Consider the following 22803-nt stretch of genomic DNA (forward strand, 5'->3'; position numbering starts at 1 on the left):
GCATGAGCCTAGCCCCGAGAAACCCTCGTGCTACTAGGTTCTTAATTTTTAATTATCGACCGATCTAAATGGTATGCATAAAAACCAGCAAGCTTTTCATCATTTCATTCAGCATTTAAACACCTTTCATATACTCTACCCCCTCACCCGTTTAGGTTGTGCATTATTGACCGGTTTAGGGTTCATTTTCCACATTTTTATTGTATGAAAAGCAATAAAAACTCACTAAAACATAAAGGTAGGGCTAAACTAAGGCTAAACCTGATACTTTAGACCCCCCATATATCCACAAACATGAATCTTATTTTTCCTTAATTTTCGGCACTCAAAATCCAATTTTCCCTATTTTTCCTATTGTTATTGTATTTTTCTGCAATATTAAATGACTGAAAACTCAAAATGAGTTGTGGGCTGTGGCCCTTAGATTCATTTGCAACGAAAACACAAATTTAGTTGTTGTGTCTTACTATATTTTCCATTTATATCTCAAAAACACCCAATTTTTCTATATTTCACGTGTTTTATGGGCTTTACACTATTCATTTCATTCACAACACTTATGATTTTCTGATTTTCTGAGCATAAATAGTTGGAGGACATTGCAAACAATATTATAATGCATAATCATCCCATGGGAACAAGTATTCATGAAGCAAATTGCATAAAACATCAATTTCCTTTGTAAAAAAGAGATTACCGTTCTTTGCGGGTTGCGGGTTTTTATTTGTCATATCTCGGGATTGATTTCCAGCCACCATTAATGCTCATGATAGTCCACAATCAGCAATCTTCCTTTCTCTTGCACCAGGAGTAATCAGATTTTCATTGGACAAGCATCCGTCATCCATTCTTCTTCCTCTTCTTCACCACATGAATCTGCCTTTAGGGGAGAGAGAGGGAGGAGAGAGAAATATTGAAATTTTAATTCTTCATAGAGACCACCATTTCTTGGGCGAGAGGCGGCGATATGATTGGCATCCAGGAGGGAATGAGGGGCAATGATCAATTGCCATGGTTGTTTGTAGTAGGCATGATGCATCTCCATCCACCAAGCGCATTTTTCGGCGCCTGTTTCTCACGCCTTTTCTCCATGATTTGATGTTTCATAAAATGTTGGGGGCTCCCAAAAGTCATGCCGACTTTGGCCACTTTAATGTCCACCTCTTCGCATCTTGACCGGTTTCTTGGCCATTTCCCTATCCGGACTCCGATTTGAGCTCTGAAAAATCCTGGACGTCTGGCTCGGCATCCCGTATTGGCCGGTAACTCTTGCAAACTATTACGAGAGTTTGAAAAATTATGAAAAATCAACAAGTGTTGCTCGGGCGCCTTTAAAGCACTTTGGCGCTTAAAATCGTCCTAGATCGAGCCGCCGCCTTCGACGTTGAATATTTTTCCCTTGATATTCATAAATTTTAGCTATTTTTAAGCACTTCTCAGCACCATAATTCCGCTCTCATTGGCAACCACGGGATAGGACGACTCAGCTTGTCGAACCCACGAACATATCTGCACATAAACAACCAAAGGAAGCATCAAGCTGATACAAAATAGATATACATTAAAGACAGCACAATACTCACCCTACCCCCTGACAGAACCAAGGCATGACATCCACAAGGAGTAGGCCTAGCATAATCTGATAAAAGGTTTGAAGCTAGTCACTAACCAACTGGTCCAACACGGCCAAACTAAAAAGAACCATTAAAGGGGTTGCCCTGAGTGGTGGTCTGAACTACCTACCTAACTAAGGATAACACGACTCCTACTACTAGGCGAGGACTCTTATAGCCTGATCACGAAGTATTTTGTTGTAACACATTTCTTCTATTAAGGTTTTATTTTATTGACATACACGGGTATGTAAAAAGGAGAGAGCTGAGCGTAGTGACCCAAGGAAAACATGGCATCGGCCTCAGGTCCTGTCTCGGTACCCAAGAACCTACCAAGCCCTCGCAAGGCGACACTTAATCCTTTTTTGACGCTCACTTTCATTTTCACTCCAACGTTCCTTATTTCTTCTTTTCCAGCAAGAAGCCACCCCTAGGAAGACAAGGCATTGGCCCCGGGTCTGACTCGTCCCCAGGAACCTACCATGCCTTCGCAAGGCAATGGTCAACTGCTGATAAATTTTTCTTTCTTTCTTTTCTATTTTATAGGGGTTAAAACCCCTTTTTATACACCTTTGTATTTATTTATTTTCTTGAAGATATTCAGGGTTTTATTTCCTTTTATCATCTTTATTTTTCTTCTGGTAGGCTTCCTTAATTGCCTCACAACTAACAAGAACTCCTACAACGGCTGCTTAGCAGGCTAGCAGAACAGGGTCACTAGGACTCCCTTCTAAAATAGGTCTTTTAATGCCTGGTAATGTCTTTCTAGGAGGCAACAACTACTCAGACCTCCCTCAAACATACTGAACCTAATCTTGGGACTTCATGCCTTGGACGTCGGTCCCCAATAAGAAACGAAAAACCCCCTTTAACAAGTACATAATGTTGAGATATCGAGCTCCACTCGCGATATGCCAGGGTGACCGTTGCGCATTTATGTCACCGACTTGTCAGTTGCAGATGCGGTTGGTACACTGCCTATGAATAATAGCTAGATGATAGCTATCCTTATCTACTCTAGTTCGTGGCTCAGTTAGTATGCCACCTTAGTTAGTTGAGTTTGGTTTGAGACCCATATATAGGGTTCTTCTATTTCTATGTACTAGAGTTCTTTTTGGCTTACACAACTAAGAAGAGGAAAACTGTTTTCAGCCTCCATCTTTGTGTGTATTCCCCCATTGTGCAAGCAAGAAAGCTACAAGTGAGACTCCTTCCTTCTCTCCCACAATCTTGACATGGTATTAGAGCCTTATTCGTGGTGAGGAGCTCAAGAAAGCAAACCAAGTTCGCGGTGTTCTGGTAAGAGGAGCAGTGTTGCTTTCATTTTTCTATTTTGGGAGCAGATCTCTGCAGGTAGCACAGCCGAAAATTGCAAGAGTGCATTGTCTCAGGTTGAGACGCCCTTCGCGGTGAAGCAAGAGGGCAGTATATACTGCGGGAGATGGCTTTAGCCCTTGGTAACCCTGTTTTTTTGATTTGAGGCCATTTCGGGGACTGTTTTGGAGGCGGAAGCTTTCTGCACGCACTCAGGAAAAGGCCCTATTTTATGCTACTAGGAAGTGATTGTGTGGTCAAATACCACTTTCGTCAGTTTTTGCAAATTAGCCCTTGTGAGGCTGAAGTTGTGTTCTTTGCAGTGACATAATTTTTTGCAGTGTTCTGTAATGGCGTCTGATTCTCTTTCATAGATTGTCACTAAAAAGCTTGACAAGAACAACTTCCAAGCATGGAAGTTTAGAATGACGAATTTCCTTATGGGAAAAGGATATTGGGAATTTGTTGCAGGAAATGAAGAAGAACCAGTTCTTCCTGATGTTCCCAATCAACATCAAATGCAAGCATTTAAAGCATGGCATGAGAGAGCTAGGAAAGTGATGTACTGGCTGTCTATCAGTATTTCAGACTCTATGATTGTGCATATTCAGGATGCAAGTACGCCAAAGGAGGCATGGGATACTTTGTCAAAAATATATAGCACAAATACGCAAGCCAGGAAAATGCAGCTCAAGCAAGAGTTCTATAATGTGCAAAGAGAAAATATGAGCATCAATGACTACCACATGAAGGTGAAGAAGATTGGAGATGCACTTGCTTCCATTGGGTCACCAGTGGAAGATGATGATTTAGTTTCTGTGACCTTGAATGGTCTAGGAAAGGATTATGCACAGTTTCGAACATCCATTTCCGTCCGTGAAAGATTTTCTGATTTTGAGGAGTTGATTGCTCTTCTAGTTTCTGAGGAGCAGAGAAATGGTGGTGCATCTTCTTCAGGAGGAACTTCAAAAGAAGTTGTCTTCTACTCAAATGCTGGAAGAGGTAGAGGCAGAGGTAGAGGAGGCCGATCTGGAGGCCGTGGTAGAAATCAAAATATGCAACAAACTCAAGAAAACCAGTCCTATGGAGGAGGACGTGGTAACTCTAGAGGCAGGGGGAGCCAAAGAGGTCGTGGTGGATGGCAAAGAGGGCAAAATGCAAACAGCAATGTTGAATGCTACTACTATGGTAAAATGGGTCATATGGCTAAAGATTGCTATAAAAAGCAGAATGACATCATGAATGGAAAACTGCAACAAGGGAATTATGCATCTTTTAGTAGACAGGGTGATGACAGAAATGAGCATTTGTTTATGGTGCAGCACATGACCAATTCTGTGATAAGTGCAAAAGAAAGTAATGATGTGTGGTATGTTGACTCAGGTGCATCAAACCACATGATAGGTCATGCAGAATGGATGTAGGATGCAAGGAAAATGGAAAAACCAGGATTTGTAGAGACTGGTGATGATACATCACATCCTATTGTGCATATTGAAAATATTCCTTTGTCTATGCAGGATGGGAAAAAGAAATACCTGTCGGATGTATTTCATGTTCTGAATATCACCAAGAACCTGGTTTCTATTGGTCAAATGGTTGAGCAGGGCTTGCAAGTCAGATTTAATTCCCATGGATGCTTTGTTGAGGATATGAAAAATAAAGGTCACTTGATAGCAAAAGGAAAGAAGAAGGGAAGAATGTTTACATGGGATGCAGACATGCCTGAATTGAGTGGAGCAATGTTTGCACATGGGACTGATGTAGTTGCAGATATTGATATCTGGCATAAACGCATTGGTCATGTTAATGTACAGCGACTTAAATCAATGCAGGCCCAAAATATTGTTGCAGGATTGCCAAAATTCAAGGTTGCAGAAATGCATAAGATATGTGAAGCTTGTCAGTTTGGAAAACAGGCAAGGAAACCATTTCCTAGACATGTTCAAGAGAGTAAGAAGCCATTGGAATTAATCCACTCTGATGTGTGGACTACTAAAGCTGCATCTCTTGGAGGTTGTCATTATTTTGTCACTTTTATTGATGACTATAGCAGAAAAGTTTGGGTGTATTTCATGAAAAAGAAAAGTGAAGTTTTTGTACATTTCAAAACTCTTAAAGATGTGGTTGAAAAAGAAACAGGCCTACAAATAAAATGCCTAAGGTCAAATGGAGGGGGAGAGTACCTCTCAAATGAGTTTGCAAGGTTCTTGCAGGAGCATGGCATAAAGCCGCAATATTCATGCAGTCATACCCCATAGAAAAATGGAATTGCAGAAAGAAAAAACAGGCATATTGGAGAGGTATCTCGTGCCATGCTCAATGATAAAGACTTGCCAGATTTTTATTGGGCTGAAGCAGTTGCTACAGCAGTCTACATAATGAACAGGACTCCCACTGCAACAATACATGGAATGACTCTAGAGGAGAGGTATACTGGTAGGAAACCAGGTATTTCTCATTTGAAGATTTTTGGTTGCATTGCCTATGTTCATGTGCCAGATGAGTTGAGATCCAAGTTGGATCCAAAAGCTGAGAAGTGCATCTTTATTGGTTACTCTCTGCAGCAGAAAGGGTATAGATGTTATAACCCTTCTACTCGTAAGTTTACAGTGAGCAGAGATATTGTTTTTGATGAGATGAGTAGCTGGTATAAACCAGTAAATGTGATTGATGATGTAGATGCACAAAACGGTAATGCTGCATAGAATTCACAGCAGCAGTCACAAAATATTAGTGGACCTGGAGCGTCCTCTAGTAGTGGTTCACATTCTTTGCCATGGACAAGCAGATTGAGATCAGGAGAATCTTCTCAAAGCAATGCAGATAGTGGTATTCAGGTGTCATGAAAAGGAAAAGAGAAGGTAGATCCGCCCATGTTTGATATGAATGTAGGTCATTCTTATGTGGATGGTGAATCCAGTGGCTCAGAACAGAGCATTGATGATGAGTTCGGTATTCCTTCTATTGTTACACCTGGAGTAAGGAAAACTAGGGATGTTTTAAGAGCACCTGGGAGTGAACCTACTTTGTGCAGGTCTACCAGAGCTAGGTATCCTATGGATAGGCTGAAATATGATGGATTTATAGCCATTCACTATGCATATATGGTCAAAGTGATACATGAACCAAAACCCACTTCTTTTGAGCAAGCCATGGGAAAAGAAAAATGGGAGAAAGCCATGGATGAAGAAATGGATGCCTTGGAAGTAAATGCTACATGGGAATTTGTACCTTTGCCTAAAGGTAAGAATGCAATTGGCTGTAAGTGGGTTTATAAGGTGAAACATAATGCAGATGGTTCCGTGAATAGATACAAGGCAAGATTAGTAGTCAAGGGGTATGCACAAACATATGGCATTGATTATGAAGAAACATTCAATCCGTTTGCAAGGATGGCAACCGTAAGAGCAGTCATTGCTATGGCTGTATCAAAGGGATGGTCTTTACATCAGATGGATGTAAAGAATGCCTTCTTGCATGGTGATTTGCAAGAAGAGGTCTATATGGAGCAGCCACAAGGTTATGTGCATGCTGTTCATCCTGAGTTTGTTTGTAGGTTGAAGAAAGCCTTGTATGGCTTGAAGCAAGCACCTAGAGCATGGTCTGACAAGATAGGACAATATCTTGTCACTATTGGCTTTCAGATTTCCAAGGCAGATTTCTCACTTTATGTGAGAAAAACAGAGAAATGTATTATGCTACTTGTCATTTATGTTGATGATTTGATTATGACAGGTGACAGTGATGAAGATATCCTTCATGTGAAAATGCTATTGAAGCAGATGTTTGAGATGAAGGATTTGGGAAGCTGCGTTATTTCTTGGGCATTGAGGTGATTAGATCACCAAGTGGGATACGGCTCTTGCAGAGGCAATATGGATTGGACATGCTGTCCAAATATGGGATGACAGGCTGTAAGCCTATTTCAGTTCCTTTGGAGCAGAATGTGAAGCTGAGCGCAGATGTAGGTGAGCTTCTGGAAGACCCTATTATGTACAGACGCATAGTAGGAAGTTTGATTTATATAACTATTACCAGGCCAGATTTGAGCTATGCTGTTGGATTGGTAAGTCAGTTTATGAAGGCTCCAAGGAAACCGCATTTGGATGCGGCTAGACACATACTCAGGTATGTGAAGTCCACATTGCAGTATGGACTACTTTATGAGACTGGGGTTCAGATACAGTTGCATGGATACATTGATGCTGATTAGGCTGGTAGTATTTCTGATAGACGATCTACCAATGGATATGTGTTCTCTTTTGGGAGTGCTGTAGTCACTTGGAGCAGCAAGAAACAGCCTACAGTTGCCTTGTTGAGCACAGAGGCTGAGTGTACAGGGGTGTAGTAATGGCTGCATGTGAGGTAGCTTGGTTGCATAAGCTACTTTATGATATGCATCAACCTACAGATGGGCCAGTTGTCATTTATTGTGACAACATGAGTAGTATACACTTGGTAAATAACCCAGTCTATCATGCTAGAACAAAGCACATTGAGGTGCATTATCACTATGTGCGGGAGAGGGTTTTACTAGGTCTTATTGATCTAGTTTATGTCAGCACAGAGGATCAGGTAGTTGACATAATCACGAAGGCATTGGGCGCAGAGAAGCTGCGCAAGTTCGGAGACCTGCTTGGTGTGCAGGAATTGGGATTGAGCTTGAGGGGGAGTGTTGAGATATCGAGCTTCACTCGTGATATGCCAGGGTGACCGTTGTGCATTTATGTCACCGACTTGTCAGTTGCAGATGCGGTTGGTACACCGCCTATGAATAATAGCTAGATGACAGTTATCCTTATCTACTCTAGTTCGTGGCTCAGTTAGTATGCCACCTTAGTTAGTTGAGTTTGGTTTGAGACCCATATATAGGGTTCTTCTATTTCTATGTACTAGAGTTCTTTTTGGCTTACACAACTAAGAAGAGGAAAACTGTTTTCAGCCTCCATCTTTGTGTGTATTCCCCCATTGTGCAAGCAAGAAAGCTACAAGTGAGACTCCTTCCTTCTCTCCCACAATCTTGACACACAAACACATATAACATAACAACCACAGTACTCATAAAGGAAAGATATCACTTGGAGAGGGCCACAAGAAGCGTCGATGCCGCGACAAAGGCTCCCTCTAGCTCCACGAAATCTGTCAAGCACAGGACTCAAACAAGAAACCATTAACTGCACCTGCACTAAACAGACAACTGGCCCTCTTGGCCTAATGAAATAAACCACTTCACTACAAAAGTTGATCGGCCCTCTTGGCCTAACGAGATCAAACAAAATAGCACCTACACAACCTTCCCTGGAAGAATCCAGATATACAATAATAGGCTCCCTTCCAAGGAGGAAAAACATGCTCGTAGCCCTAAACTAAATGCATAAGGTTATGACCCATCCCTCTTGCATAGATAGCAAGAGGCGTACACATAATATGCTGTCTAATCAACCTATGGGTCCCATATAATAATGGTAGATTGGTCTCAGCTACTCTTTGCATCACCCATATCAACCATCGTCTACCATATATTGCATGTTTCTGATAACATTTCCCACAAGCGACTGGGTCCTGTTTCATCATTGATAACAATATCTAGACTAGGACCACAAAAAAAAAGAGGTCTTCTTCATAAGCAAGATTTGCTAATGAATCCGCAAACTGATTCCAATAACGTGGAATCAGCTGAAAAGACACTCTCTCGAACTCCTCAACTAGGGTCATAGCAGTCCGATGATGCATACAAAGAATGGGATTCCGCACTGTGTATGTCCCATCTAGCTGATTCCGGATCAACTGGGTATCCACTTTGACTAACAACCGACGAATACCACCTTGCTTGGCAATATACGGTCCCATAATCAAGGCTTTATACTCTGCCATGTTGTTAGTGAATCCTACCCCAAGATCAGCAGCTAACTTCATCGCAACTCTACGTCGGGGGTCTCGGATTACTACTCCAACACTCTCTTTTTTATTAGGGCCCCTGGACGCTCCGTCAAAATATAATGTGTACACCCACAATGGGTTTACACAGCCAGCCATCGCGAACTCCTCTATTCGTAATTATGGTAATCAAAGTTTAGCATGTTGAGAGGATGAACTGATGGCTCCATCCCACCTTCTTCATTGAACTCAACAGGGATACTCATCAACAGTCGTAAACAGTGATGGCAAAAGACTTTAATCTCCCACACAATGGTTCTGTCTTCTTGCTCAATCACTTTATACCCTTTGCTCCATCAGATGAGTTTCCCTTTGATGGTATCTTTGCTCCAGATATGGGTGCTCCAAATAAGGGATTAACCGACCCATCCACCAGCTTTTAAGCTCTTTTCCGTAGGTCTCAGATCATTCCTAGCATGGACCTACAATGCATTTCTCTATATATTAGCATACTTAGAAATAATAAGATTTAATCTTATTAAGATTAACCTTATTCTTAAACTCTACTCCCTGTAAATCAGCTAATAGGGCTGTTGACCTATTCTTCCCTAACCTGACGATGTTGAACCGGCTTTATTGCTTCTTTTTTAACTTTCACCTTCTTCCTCGGTGGTTCCTTATCCTTCTTAGCATCGGCTTTACTCTCCATGAGCTTCAAAGGTCCCCCTTCCATGGCAGGATCAAGAACTTGTGTTCCTTTGTCACCCTGCTTAGGGTTTCCGTCGACAGGCTTATCCTTGTCGGCCTCTCTACCCTTTTGACCTCTTGTAAGGACAGCTCGTAGATTAGAGGTTTCAGCATCATTAACGTGCACAGCCTCAATCAAACTAATCCCACTACCACTAGGCAGCTCCTCCACTATAGTCTTTGGTTGTTGGAGTATTTGTTTAGGCCAGTCTTCTTGGTGGGAATCATTTCCTTGTGCACGATGATTAACCCGCCCTGGCTGCCGACTACCTCGCTGGAGGGAACTAATCTTACTCCAGCAAGTGGCTGCTAAATGACCAGATTTTCCATAGATGTCGCACTTGACATTTGGGCAATTTTGTGGATAATGTTGCCCACCACACCATTTGCAGCTAAACCTCGAAGGTGCACCCTCATCTGGGTATCTACTTTCTATCAAATTTTGTTGTTTCTTAAGAAAGTTGACATCAACGGCTATTTGTCGATACTGCTCCGTAATCATGTCGGTATAATACTTCATCATGTTCTTAACCTCGCCAAAAAGATTGGAAGCACTCAACTCGTAGCCTTGATCATTACCTTGTCATTCCATCGGCCTAACAATTTGATTAGGCACTGGTTGTTGAACCACAGGCATGGTATTAGGATTAACTGCATCACCTCCACCATTTGGAGCCATTTGACTGCCCGTAGGCATCGACATGCTAGGGGGAGCTGGTAATAAAGGCACATTCTGCATCACGGTCCCTCTCCCATTAGGATTAGCCATCGCTATCTCTTGGCTAATACTGCCATTGGCCGTCACCATATTATTTCCCAATGCTAGACCCATATTCGAATTGCCTCGAGAGGCATAGGCTGCTTGTAGTCGGGATTCCACTTCTTGTGCTCGTGTAATGGCAGTATCAATATCCCCCAAAGGGACACTACTCAACTGCAACTGGATATTAAAGTCCAAACCATGTAGAAAATATTGCAATTGGGCAGCTGCGGGGATAGGAATGGAGGTGTCCAACTTACGGAAAAACTCTTTTAGTTTCTTCGCATAAGCACGAATATCCTCGTGTGCTTCTTGGCAGGTTACGTTAAGTACATGCAACCAATATTGCCCACCCCTTTCAGGGGAAAACTCCCTTCCAAAAGCTCCATAAAATGAATCAATATTCAATATGGTTGCGGCTTCTAAACCATTAAACCATATGGCAGCTCTTCCTTTGAGAGTCATGTTGAAGAATATCATTAAATGTCCTTCTTCTTGGATGCGACAGTTAAACATCAGCTTTTGAAACTCCCTGATGTGGAGTTTTGCATCTTCCTCAACTAGCCCATTAAAAATGGGTAGCGGGTAACTAGAGCTCGCAAATCCGTTGTTCCTATAGGAATTGCAATAGGCTGTGCCATGACGGAAATTGGATTTGCACTAGAAATAGGGGACGGTGGGGTTACACCTCCTACACTTGATGTAAACTGCCTTATGGAGCAATTTGAGCAGGTCTGTGAAGCCAATGGTCTCACCGATCTCACTTAGTGATTGCAAGCCTTTGGCCTATGCCTAAGCGATAAGTGAATGACTTGGTACAGCAGCCTAGATGCCATAGAGCGTAATGACTTCAATAACCTCAAGGATCTCTTCATTAAGAGATTCTCGGAGGCTGGGTATTTAAACAATCTAATTGTACGACTCATGAACGTGAAATAGAGAGATAAGCAAGACACCAAGGATTATGTGACCCATGTGAGGAGTCTCTTCAAGAGAATTCCGATGAACGAATGACCCACGAAGAGAACGATGTCTATAGTCTTCATCAATGGGATATGAGGCAAATAACTCTATAAGGCCTTGGCAGGCAATTCAAGCTTGCAGCGAGACACGCTAACCAAGGTCTTTGAAGAGGCCATTAGAGTGGATGACTAGCTCAAGGAGAGAAGCTCCAACGGCTCAAGTCGAGAAGAAACTAACCCTAAGAACTCCGAGAGAACTTCAACGTTAAGTAAAAGATCAGGCCCAAGTACTCAGGACAAGGGAAAGGGCGTTGGCCCAAGTCAAGAACTAGTGGAGATGAGGATAGAGCTAGCCAAACTACAAGAGATGATGAGAAGGTCAATACACCCTTACATTCAATGTGTGTATTGTGGTAGAAACTACTTGCCAGCTGAGTGTCAAGACCTTAGGTCCTGACTTTGAGCAAATTACAGTAGGTTCGGTCATGATGCCATGCATTGTCAACTGCCAAGGAGACTTCCGTATTCGCAACCTTACAATTAGCCTCACTTAGCAAATGAGCTGCCAAATTTATTCGGAAGAGGAGCCTCGTTGGGTCTCCCAGTGCTACCAATGATGCTAAACCAACCATTCTTAGAATTGAGATAAACCCCATAGGAATACCCAAACCACCTAGACCCTACGTAACCCATCCATCGAGTGACGCTCCTAGTCCACTATGTGGAGGAGCCGAATGATGAGGAAACTTATCTAAACCCTTACATCTCATATGACGAAGAGGATAATCTGATCCTCATGGATTATAGACCAATGTCGGTGATATCGTTAGGTAGAGGCGTAGGAGGGCAGACCCAAGAGCCTTGGACTTGTGGTCACCGATGATATGTCTCCTCACGGTGCCCCGAGAGGGAGCATGCCAATCTGCAACAAGGAATATCTTAGATGTGTGGAGTGTGGAATCACTCATTTCTTTGTTGATTGCCCTAGACGAAGGCCATCCTCTAGTTCAGCAATCGTGCTATCAGTCCCATTAGGATTATTTGGTGTCGAGACACTTGACGGGGAGGCCACACCCATCCCATTGCATATCATGATCCAGACGTAGACGAAGCACGCGGGCATATCATTGCTAGGGCTTAGCAACCTAGAGGCAGCCTCAATTGGAAAAAAGAGTTGCAGGTGAAGGAAAGACATCACCAAAAATATGGTCGAAGCTTTAGATGTTGTATGAGGCACCTTGCCCCATTTTTTTAGTAGATGAAGTTGGAGCTGAAGGACACCATTCAGCCATTTTTGCTCCATGTTACATAGGTACAAGACTAGCTTTGACACATGCAATCTGTCCTTTTAGAGGCATATCTAGTGGGAATGATGCTCTATAAGCTTTCCTCAGAGTTTGATGGAGCGACCAACGCTTTGTGAGCACAAATATCCTCCACACTTGTGAGCTTTACACATATGTCCTCGATGTTGCTTGAGCACGAGGCATCTTTGTGTTTATAGGGGAGGCTTCCATCTGATTATGGAGGTTCCATCGAGGCCTTTACAACTTCTAAGAGGGGTGATAGGAAGAATTTGAAGGCCAAGTGATATCATTGGGAGCCTTGGGTACCCTCACTTGGTGTGAAAGATTGTAGGTTGCTTTTCCATAAGGTGTATTGAGCACCTCCATCTTGTGGTGAGATAATAGCCATGTTCAAATGTGCAAGAGTAGGCCATGGGGGTTGGAAAAGAAGATTAAGACATGGAGAAGGGCGAATGGTATCTCCCAATCCAGTGTTCATCCTAGAAAGAAGCCTTGCTTACAATGTCTACGAGTGACACTTGTATAGAGCTAGGGCCCTAGATATGTAAGGCAGTTGGGCTGTGATTACATTGTTCACTTGGAGTCATTGTTGGAGAGGATGCCTCGCAAGACCAAGATTACACTGAATATTGTTGAGCTAAAGAAACTAGACACAAAGGTCACGCTAAAAACGGAGTGTCACAATGCTACCTACTAAAAAAAAGGTGTTAGACATCGAGGCAGAAACGATGGCTCTCCTAAGACGGTTGAGAAGGGAAGTGTGAAGGTAGGGGAATACCCCAACTCAAAGCACAAACTTGAAGCCATCAAGAAAGTGAAGGAGTGGGTGAAATAGGCCCAAAAACACCTAAAAGATGCTAAGCCCATATTGGAAGATGAGATCAATGATCTCTCAAGCATAAGCACACCAATCTCACCACCATGATTGAAATCGAGAGATGCGATTGCACCGCAAGCAGTGCTGCTTTGACATAGCTCGAATGTTACGGGCCAAAAAATCAGTCAGGCCCTTGGCCTGGAAACACAAGATTTAGAGAAAAGCAAGTAGTTAGCAACCTCCTCACCACACTAGTGACCACCCTGTGACACTAAGCCTATGAGACTTTCTTAGGCAGCACTCGATGTTGTGGCAAAAGCTGAAATAGTGGATTGAAGGTTCAATGGAGCAAGCTACCGCTGACTTGCACGGACATGATGCAGAGACACAAATATCGAGTCTGACACTGCACTCAATTCCCAAATCCTTTCACATCAATGCTTTCTTAGAGGGCATATGAATGCATGCTATCTTACTAGTCTTAGCCCTCGAAGATACCACCTGAAATGAAATTGTAGACACCAAGGCAAGAGTTAGTGTGCTTAGCCACGCAGTCCTCCAGGCTTGTGGTAACCCACTTGTTGAGAACGCGAAGTTTAATGTCACACTAGCTAACGAAATGAAGGTAAGGCCATTCAACGTGCTAAAGAATTGGCCCTTGAAGATCATTAGAGTCCAATTGTCCATTGACTTTATAGTCATGAAGGGAGTGGACTATGAAATTTTGTTGGGCCGGCCCTGGATGCACAATGCATAGGTCATAGAGGACTGGGGTAATGGTCTAATCTTCTTAGGAAATAGGACAGAGACAGTGAGGCTATAGATGGTCACTTGGAAGACAACGTCAATCAACCTAGATGCCATCTTAGCCACGTTGAAGGGCGATGCCCAGATTAGAAAATCTTACAGGAAATTGATTAAGTATATCCCTTGTTCAAAAGATGAGCGAGATTGGATGCATTTGCATCAATAGACAGACTATGCTTTTAGTCATAATCAATTAGGACGGTCATAAATATTCAATTACAAAAAATTCTATATTACACCCAAGAGTGCACCCTATAGTTCATGTTAAAGAGGGATTTGTACCCTCTTATTTTAATCAAAAATCTCCCTAATGGGAGCTACAATAATCTAAAAGCTATGGCCATTTTTGTGCACTAAGGTCATTGTGAACAGAGTGAATACCACCCTAGGAGAGAGATACAAAACCAATTGTAGAGAAATTTGATAATTTTTTGTCACAAAGCTTAATATCTCCTCTCAAAGAGAACTTTCCTTCTTCAAATTGAATAAAAAATCTCCTCCATTTGAGTTTTCCACCAAAAGTTACACCCCATTTGCTAACAATGGGTCCTGTGGATTGCATCCAGATGGTTGGCTAGAAAGGCAAAAGTAAGGCCCATGAAGAACTCTAGAGGGAGATTAGAGACTTGAAAATCTCCATTGATGGGACCTAAAACGGGCCGGCACTGGCTCATGCACTAGCCGGACCTGTAACATGCACCTAACAACCCCATGGCCTCACGGCCAGGAGCGTGGATGACATCTTGCGTTTGTATCACATCTCGTAGTCCAACTCTAACCCAATTAACACTCCTCAGAGAGAGTCCCTAGCACATTGCCAAATAGCACAAAGTACAAACATAGGAGGTTCTCCCATGGCTGACTGCCGCTACCTCACTGCGACTCTCCTACACCTTGGGGATTGGCCCCTCGATGCGTCGCTAAACATATATAACACATTATCGCACACATTTCCACTCAAGGTACCAATTGATCGTATCCAGGGATGTACCATTGCTCACTTTCTTTCCCCTTAGACCCAATGCATAGCCTGCAGTTTGGGACAAGCTTACTCACTTAACGTTGGTCATATTCCTCTAGAAATAAATTGCCATGCATCCAGGAGATATTGTCTGATATCTTTTATCATTTTATGCTTCATGCAAATTGTGAATGTCCATGTGCTCAAACAAAGAAAAATCAGCATTGTGCTTAGAGCAAAAGTATTCTTTCAATGAATTTGACTATTGCTCGTATGCGGCATTGCATGAACCTAGCATCGAGAAACCCTCGTGCTACTAGGTTCTTAATTTTTAATTATCAACCGATCTAAATGGTATGCATAAAAACTAGCAAGCTTTTCATCATTTCATTCAGCATTTAAACACCTTTCATACACTCTACCCCCTCACCCGTTTAGGTTGTGCATTATTGACCGTTTTAGGGTTCATTTTCCACATTTTTATTGTATGAAAAGCAATAAAAAATCACTAAAACATAAAGGTAGGACTGAACTGAGGCTAAACCTCATACTTCAGACCCCCCATATATCCACAAACATGAATCTTATTTTTCCTTAATTTTCGGCATTCAAAATCCATTTTTTCCTATTTTCCCTATTTTATTTGTTTGTGTGGCCTTTAGATTCATTTGCAGCAAAAATACAAATTTAGTTGGTGTGTCTTACTATATTTTCCATTTATATCTCAAAAACACCCAATTTTCCCATATTTCGCGTGTTTTATGGGTTTTACACTATTAATTTCATTCACAACACTTATGATTTTTTGATTTTCTGATTTTCTGAGCATAAACAGTTGGAAGACATTGCAAACAACATTATAATGCATAATCATCCCATGGGAACAAGTATTCATGAAGCAAATTGCATAAAACATCAATTTCCTTTGTAAAAATGAGATTACCGTTCTTTGGGGGTTACGAGGTTTTATTTGTCATATCTCGAGACTGATTTCCAGCCACCATTAATGCTCATGACAATCCACAATCAGCAATCTTCCTTCCTCTTGCACCACGGAGCAATCGGGTCTTCATTGGACAAGCATCCGTCATCCATTCTTATTTCTCTTCTTCACCACATGAATCTGCCTTTAGGGGAGAGGGAGGGAGGAGAGAGAAATACTGAAATCAGAATTCTTCATAGAGACCACCATTTCTCGGGCGAGAGGCGGCGATATGATTGGCATCCAGGAGGGAATGAGGGGCAATGATCAATTGCCATGGTTGTTTGTAGCAGGCATGATGCATCTCCATCCACCAAGCGCATTTTTCGGCGCCTGTTTCTCATGCCTTCTCTCCATGATTTGATGTTTCATAAAATGTTGGGGGCTTAGCATCCCGCATTGGCCGGTAACTCTTTTCAACCTGCACGACAGTCTGAAAAATTATGAAAAATCAACAAGTGTCACTCGGGCGCCTTTTAAGCACTTTGGCGCTTAAAATTGTCCTAGATCGAGCCATCGGCTTCGACATTGAATATTTTTCCCTTGATATTCATAAATTTTAGCTATTTTTAAGCACTTTTGAGCATCAAAATTCTGCTCTCGTCCATGAATGATGAATCTAGCTCGGCACAAGATTGCCATGGTGATATGCATGAGGAAGTACTCGATATGGATCCCTACAGCTTCATGTACTAGCCATTATCAATCTGCCATTCTTGAAAAAGAAAGAGTACAAGCAGGCTGCTAAGGCAATCGGTAGGCCCATAGTAGAACCTTCAATGCTAGTGTGCATGATGGCTAAGATCTCAACCGAACGACCAAACCCTATCGAATTTCATATCTCCAACATCAAGCGAGAACTCCTTGAGATCCTAGAGCATCTGACAAATAAGCTAGCAAGCAACCCATTCGGTAACCTTAAACCTCTCCAAGATCTCTTGGATGAACCTAAGTGGCGATGGACCAAAGTGCATGACTTAAACTTGAGGTACAATTGGGCCCTAGTCATCACTGACAAAACGGAGGAGCCATACCAAGACTTAGGAGATGATGAGCAGTCAGATGAAGATAGCTATAACAATGAATATGAGGATTGTTGTTCCCTTAGTAACCAGAGCGAAGGAGAGATGGATACCATAGAATATGACAATGAGGGACGATTGATAGAATAGATACGAGTAGAATCCAAACCAAGCAAGGAGAATGTTTTTAGGATCAAGAAAGGAGTCATGAGTATGGATTGCAATTGCACATGGCCCCGCCATGGTCAAGGAGGTTAATTTGGCTAAGGAAAGGGAGAGACCCTGATCTGTCTTCATAGCCGATGACTTGACTAAGGAAGAGGAAGCAAGTCTCATTACTCTCTTGCAAGAGTATATCGACGTGTTCACTTGGTCCCTCGATGAGCTAAAAGGGGTAGATCCGAGTGTAGTAACTCACAACATACCCATGACACTCGATGTAGTACTGATCAGCAACGACCATATTAGATGAATCCTAAGCATGCTCATGCAATGAAAGGGGAGATTGACAAGCCATGGAGAGTAGGATTCCTTTATGAGATTGAGCACAGGGACTAGGTCTCACGCAGTGAAAGAGGCTTTATGAGATTGAGCACAGGGACTGGGTTTCACCTATAGTGATTGTGCTGCAAAAGAATTGAAAAAGTAGAGAGTGCGTCAACTACAAGAAGGTAAGCACTGCTACGAAGAGAGAAAATTAATCCATTACCATACACTAAGTACATGCTCGAAAGAGTAGTTGGTAAAGAAACCTATAGTTTTCTGGATAGCTTCTCAAGATACAATCAGGTGCAAGTGTATCCTAATGATAGGCATAAGATTGCATTTGCCACAGAGTGGGGCGTCTTTGCTTACATCCTTTGGGTTCATTAATGCATCAGCTACTTTTCAGAGGCTCATGTATTCCATCTTCAAAGACATGCTTAGGAAGGAGTTGGAGGTTTTCATAGATGATTTGTGTGTTCACTCTACATGGCAGGAACACTTAGATAAGCTCCGAGCGGTCTTTGAACGATGTTGGCCATATCGTCTCTCACTAAACCCCTTGACATGCTAGTTCTGGGTAAAGCACAGATGCATCCTATGGCACGTGGTATCGAAGAACAGGATTGCCATAGATTTCTCAAAAGTCAAGGTTATTGTCAATCTTCCAACCCCATCCGATTACAAGGGAGTTATGCATTGATTGCTAGACCTCTATACAAATTACTGATTATATTCAAGTGGACTGAGGAATGCCAACACGCATATGAGGAATTGAAAAAGGCTCTAACCACTGCACCAATTCTATGAGCCCTAGATTGGACAATCACCTTCCATGTCCACATCGATGCTTCAAAATTTGCTGTGGGAGCTGTGTTGTGTTAGGTTGGTGAACACAATCCAGACTATCCAGTGAGCTTTGCTAGCAAGACAACTCATGAATATAGAAATAAATTACTTAACAATGGAAAGTGAAGGCTTAGCTATGGTATTTGCTGTAAAGAAATTTTAGCATTACTTGCTAGCCACGCCTTTTACCTTCTTTGTTGACAATTAAGCATTGCTTTATCTTGTTAATAAACCTTGCGCTATAGGACACATTACTGGATGGTTACTTCTTCTTTTAGAATTTGACTTCTCCATGGTGGTACGCAAGGGGAAGCATCACTACATGGCTAACCATATGTCCCGCATACCCATAAGAGAGGCCCCTGTGGGATAGGGCATCCCGGACGAATTGCTAGATACATATCTATTTCACTTGTCTAGCACGAGAGATTTATTTAGAGTTGATTTGATGTCATACTGGGCAGACGACATTGCCCAAGTGCTCAAGCACAGACTTCTTGATCCGCCCATCAAGAAGGCCCGACTTAGATGACTCATCCTTAAAATCCAACCCTATCAGTTTGATAGCATGCCACCTTTATAGATTGGGGCGAGACGGGTTGCTACGAAGAGTGTGTGTGAACATAAAATGAATGATGTATTGGTAGAGGCATATGGTGGGATTGTAGGAGGAGACTTCAACGAAGACATGACAGCCCGCAAGGTGTTGCACTTTCAACTATGGTGGCCTACCCTCTTTCTGATGTAGCACGATTCGTAAAACACTACAATGAGTGCCAACTGACCAAAGTCTTGATTCGCAAGGATAAAATGGAGCTAACGCCTATAATTGTAGGACAACCTTTTGAGAAATGGGGAATTGACTTTATTGGGCCAATTAGTCCTGTGGCACAGTATTCACAAGCCAAATACATCATCATTGCCATGGATTATCTTACGAAGTGGGCTGAAGCATGAGCAACTCGCAAGAATGACTCTAGGACCACTGCCAAGTTCTTATGGGAGTAGGTGATCTCACGATTCGACTGCCCCATCAAATTGGTGAGTGACCAATGCATGCACTTCATTAATGAAGTGATAGCTCACCTCATGTCTGTCTTTCTAATCATCCATCAAAAGTCTTCACCTTACTATCCTCGGGCAAATGGCCAGGCTGAGTCTACTAATAAAATATTAGTGAATGTCCTGACCAAAGTAGTCTCTACATCATGCAGCGATTGGGATAACAAGTTGATGGCAACCTTATGGTCTACAGCACAGCCTATAAAACTATTATAGAAAATACTTTCTTTAAGTTGACCTATGGGACTAAAGCAATTCTGCCCATAGAGTTCTTTGCTCCTAGCCTGAGAGTCGCTCTTCAAGAAAGATGGGATGGGAAGAAGGCATGGACAGAGTGCCTGATTGAGCTCGAACACCTATTAGAAACTTGACTTCTAGCCATGCATGCACTGATATGTGAGGAGGCAAGACGCAAAAGCCAGTTTGACAAGTATGTCAAACAACGGGATTTCGAATAGGGAGACTTAGTACTCTTGTACTCAGTCAAGGGACATAAACAAAAGATGAAGTTTAGAGAGCTAGGGCCTTTCAGAGTCCATACCATTAGTAGAATCGGTAATGTGGAACTCGAAACCCTAGAGGGAGAGGGCATAGACTTCTTCAACAACAGTCGCATCAAGAAATACTACCCCCCACACACTCATTACATGAACCTCCAATGTTACAGTCTTTTGTCAACATACGAGTGGCTACAATTACAGAGATTGAAGATGAGGATGAGGAAACAATAGAACTAGCTTGCCTAAGCATAACTGTCATTGTCGAGCACACAACTACTCCCTCAATGCACTTATCGATGAGGGAGCTGACTTTAATGTCCTAATTCACGAGCATTGGACCCAAATTGGAAAATCACAGTTACAACCCACTAATGCCAATCTTAGCCCATTCGGGGGCCATTCATATACACTCTTGGAAAAGTGCAAAGTAGCAATCTCTATCGAGTTTGAGAGCATGCCAATGATATTTTATGTGTTTCCAAACACTAAAGATGTAGATACAATATCGCTGTTAGGACACTCGTTTAAGAAGCAAACTCATTGCAATTTTGACTATGAGTCCTAGCGCATTCACCTCGCCATAGGAAATGCACATATAGTCACTGCTTTCAGCAAGGATTATGCAACTCCTTCGAAGTCTACAAAGCCACTGGTAAAGAAACCCATTGTCAAGTCTAAGGAGGGGGTCGTAACCTATCACAACCTGCCAAACCTTAAGACAAGAAAATCACGAGTGTCACAGCTAAGGCCTATGAACCAAAACTTCAATGGATCCCTAAACATCAAGGCATGCCACCCAAGAGTAGGTTCCCACCACCCCGCAAGGTTGTGAACTCACACTCAAACCTAAAAGGCCGAGATGATGCTACCAACCTCGCAAAACGATCAAGTCGTGATGGATATCCAAAATGTTATTGCAAGCTCAAGGCTATTAAAGGGTAATGCCTGGATGTGGGTACCTAAGGCCAGGATGGCCAAGGACACTACTCGAACATCACCCTCAGACTTGACCACCCAAAGCACCAAGGAAAATAAGGCACACATGCCACACGAGACTTAGGCTGCAAAACCCATAGCACCTCAAAAGCCTGGGCTAGCAGAGCCTAAACTGAGCTATCGACAAAAACTACAATCCGTTGCTCAAAAGCCACCTCAACCAGATCCCACTTGTACCCTTAAGGCCTCAGACACAGCTAGTAGTGTAACAGCCGTGGCTCCAACCAAGCTTGTCGAACAAGAGGCCAAGCCACAATCTCAAGAGCAACCCAAGCTGCAACAATCACCTGCTGAACTATCTAGTTCGATCAAGACCCCAACTACCAATTGGCTTTGGATGCTCTTATGAGTGGAGATTCATTCTAACCTTGGCCGCTGACTTGGTGGAGAATATGGAGGATAACTTGGTTGCTTGAGTTAGACCCATGGATGCTACCTTTATGACACTTTCCAAAAGCTATGATAGACTGGATTTAGGTCTTTTGGATGAGCCTATTGCAACAGAAGTGCGTGCACTCCCCTATTCTTGGGAAGAATCAAATTTTGTATTCATTAAGACTTCCAAAGTATCGAATGATCTAATATCCACTAAGATCTCTAGAGAACACACACGAAACCAACGCCTCATCACGTCCTATCACAAGAGCATTGCCCTTGCCATGGATAGAGAAATAGAGAAGTTAAAACAACTTGTTGTCACCATTTCCTATTTCTTGAGGAAATGGTATGCTCTCTAACTTCACTGGGAGCTAGAGGGCTACCAAATCATAACTAATATTGAGCAACGATGTGCCATCGAAACCTCAGAGTATGACCCCACTTACGTAGCTTCAACCTCCTATAGGCTGTTGATCACCATATGTAACCGGCCTCTAGAAGAGCACCTCCTGACCCACTTGTATCTAGATTGAATTCTGACCGAGGAGTTACATATCGCTAGTTGAGTAAACTCCAACGACTTCCTCACGGATGTTCTCACCTACATCACTCAAGTCGACATCTGTCCTTACAGCATGGACCACTATGCTTCATTAGAATACAATCCAAATTTCTATACTTGGCTCATGCAAAAGTAAAGCCCCAAACACAAGCAATGAAGGCCCTTGACCTCTCAACCTCTAAATCCTAGGAAGAATTCTTATTATTCCCAAGGGGAGAGGGGGAAAGGTGAAGTAAGGCAAAATCAATAGGTGGAATGAAGAGGCGAAGTCAAACAAGGGGGAACGAAACACTAGATGAAAATCAAATCGTGATTAAGAAAGAGTGTCATAAAATTTTGGGAAATGAATAGAACTGCTCAAAGGAAAATTCTATTTTTATGCTTAAGCATGTCTTCTTTCCAAAAGAGCATGATAAACCCTTGTTTATCTTCCTACAAGAAAGTGTCTTAAAAACGCTAATGGCGAACCATGGTTTTATGACAGGAGCTGAAGATGGCAACACAAGAGGATCGTGCCTACTGTCTTTCATTCACACACAAGGAAAGTGCAAAGTATGGCCTCTTTCTCAAAAACCGCTCTTACAACCAACTGAAGTTCTGAAGCATCCATAACATTGCAGAGATGGTGGCTAAGGAGGAGGCTGCAAAAAGGGTTGTGGAGCAATGCAACCTGGCCAAGTACATTGAGCCCCTGGACGCTCCGTCAAAATATAATGTGTACGTCCACTATGGGTTTACACAGCCGGCCATCGCGAACTCCTCTATTCGTAATTATGGTAATCAAAGTTTAGCATGTTGAGA

This window comes from Lygodium microphyllum, chromosome 25, assembly GCF_053477565.2.
Source record: "Lygodium microphyllum isolate KBCC chromosome 25, Lygodium_microphyllum_v1.1.10, whole genome shotgun sequence".
Taxonomy (NCBI): Eukaryota; Viridiplantae; Streptophyta; class Polypodiopsida; order Schizaeales; family Lygodiaceae; genus Lygodium; species Lygodium microphyllum.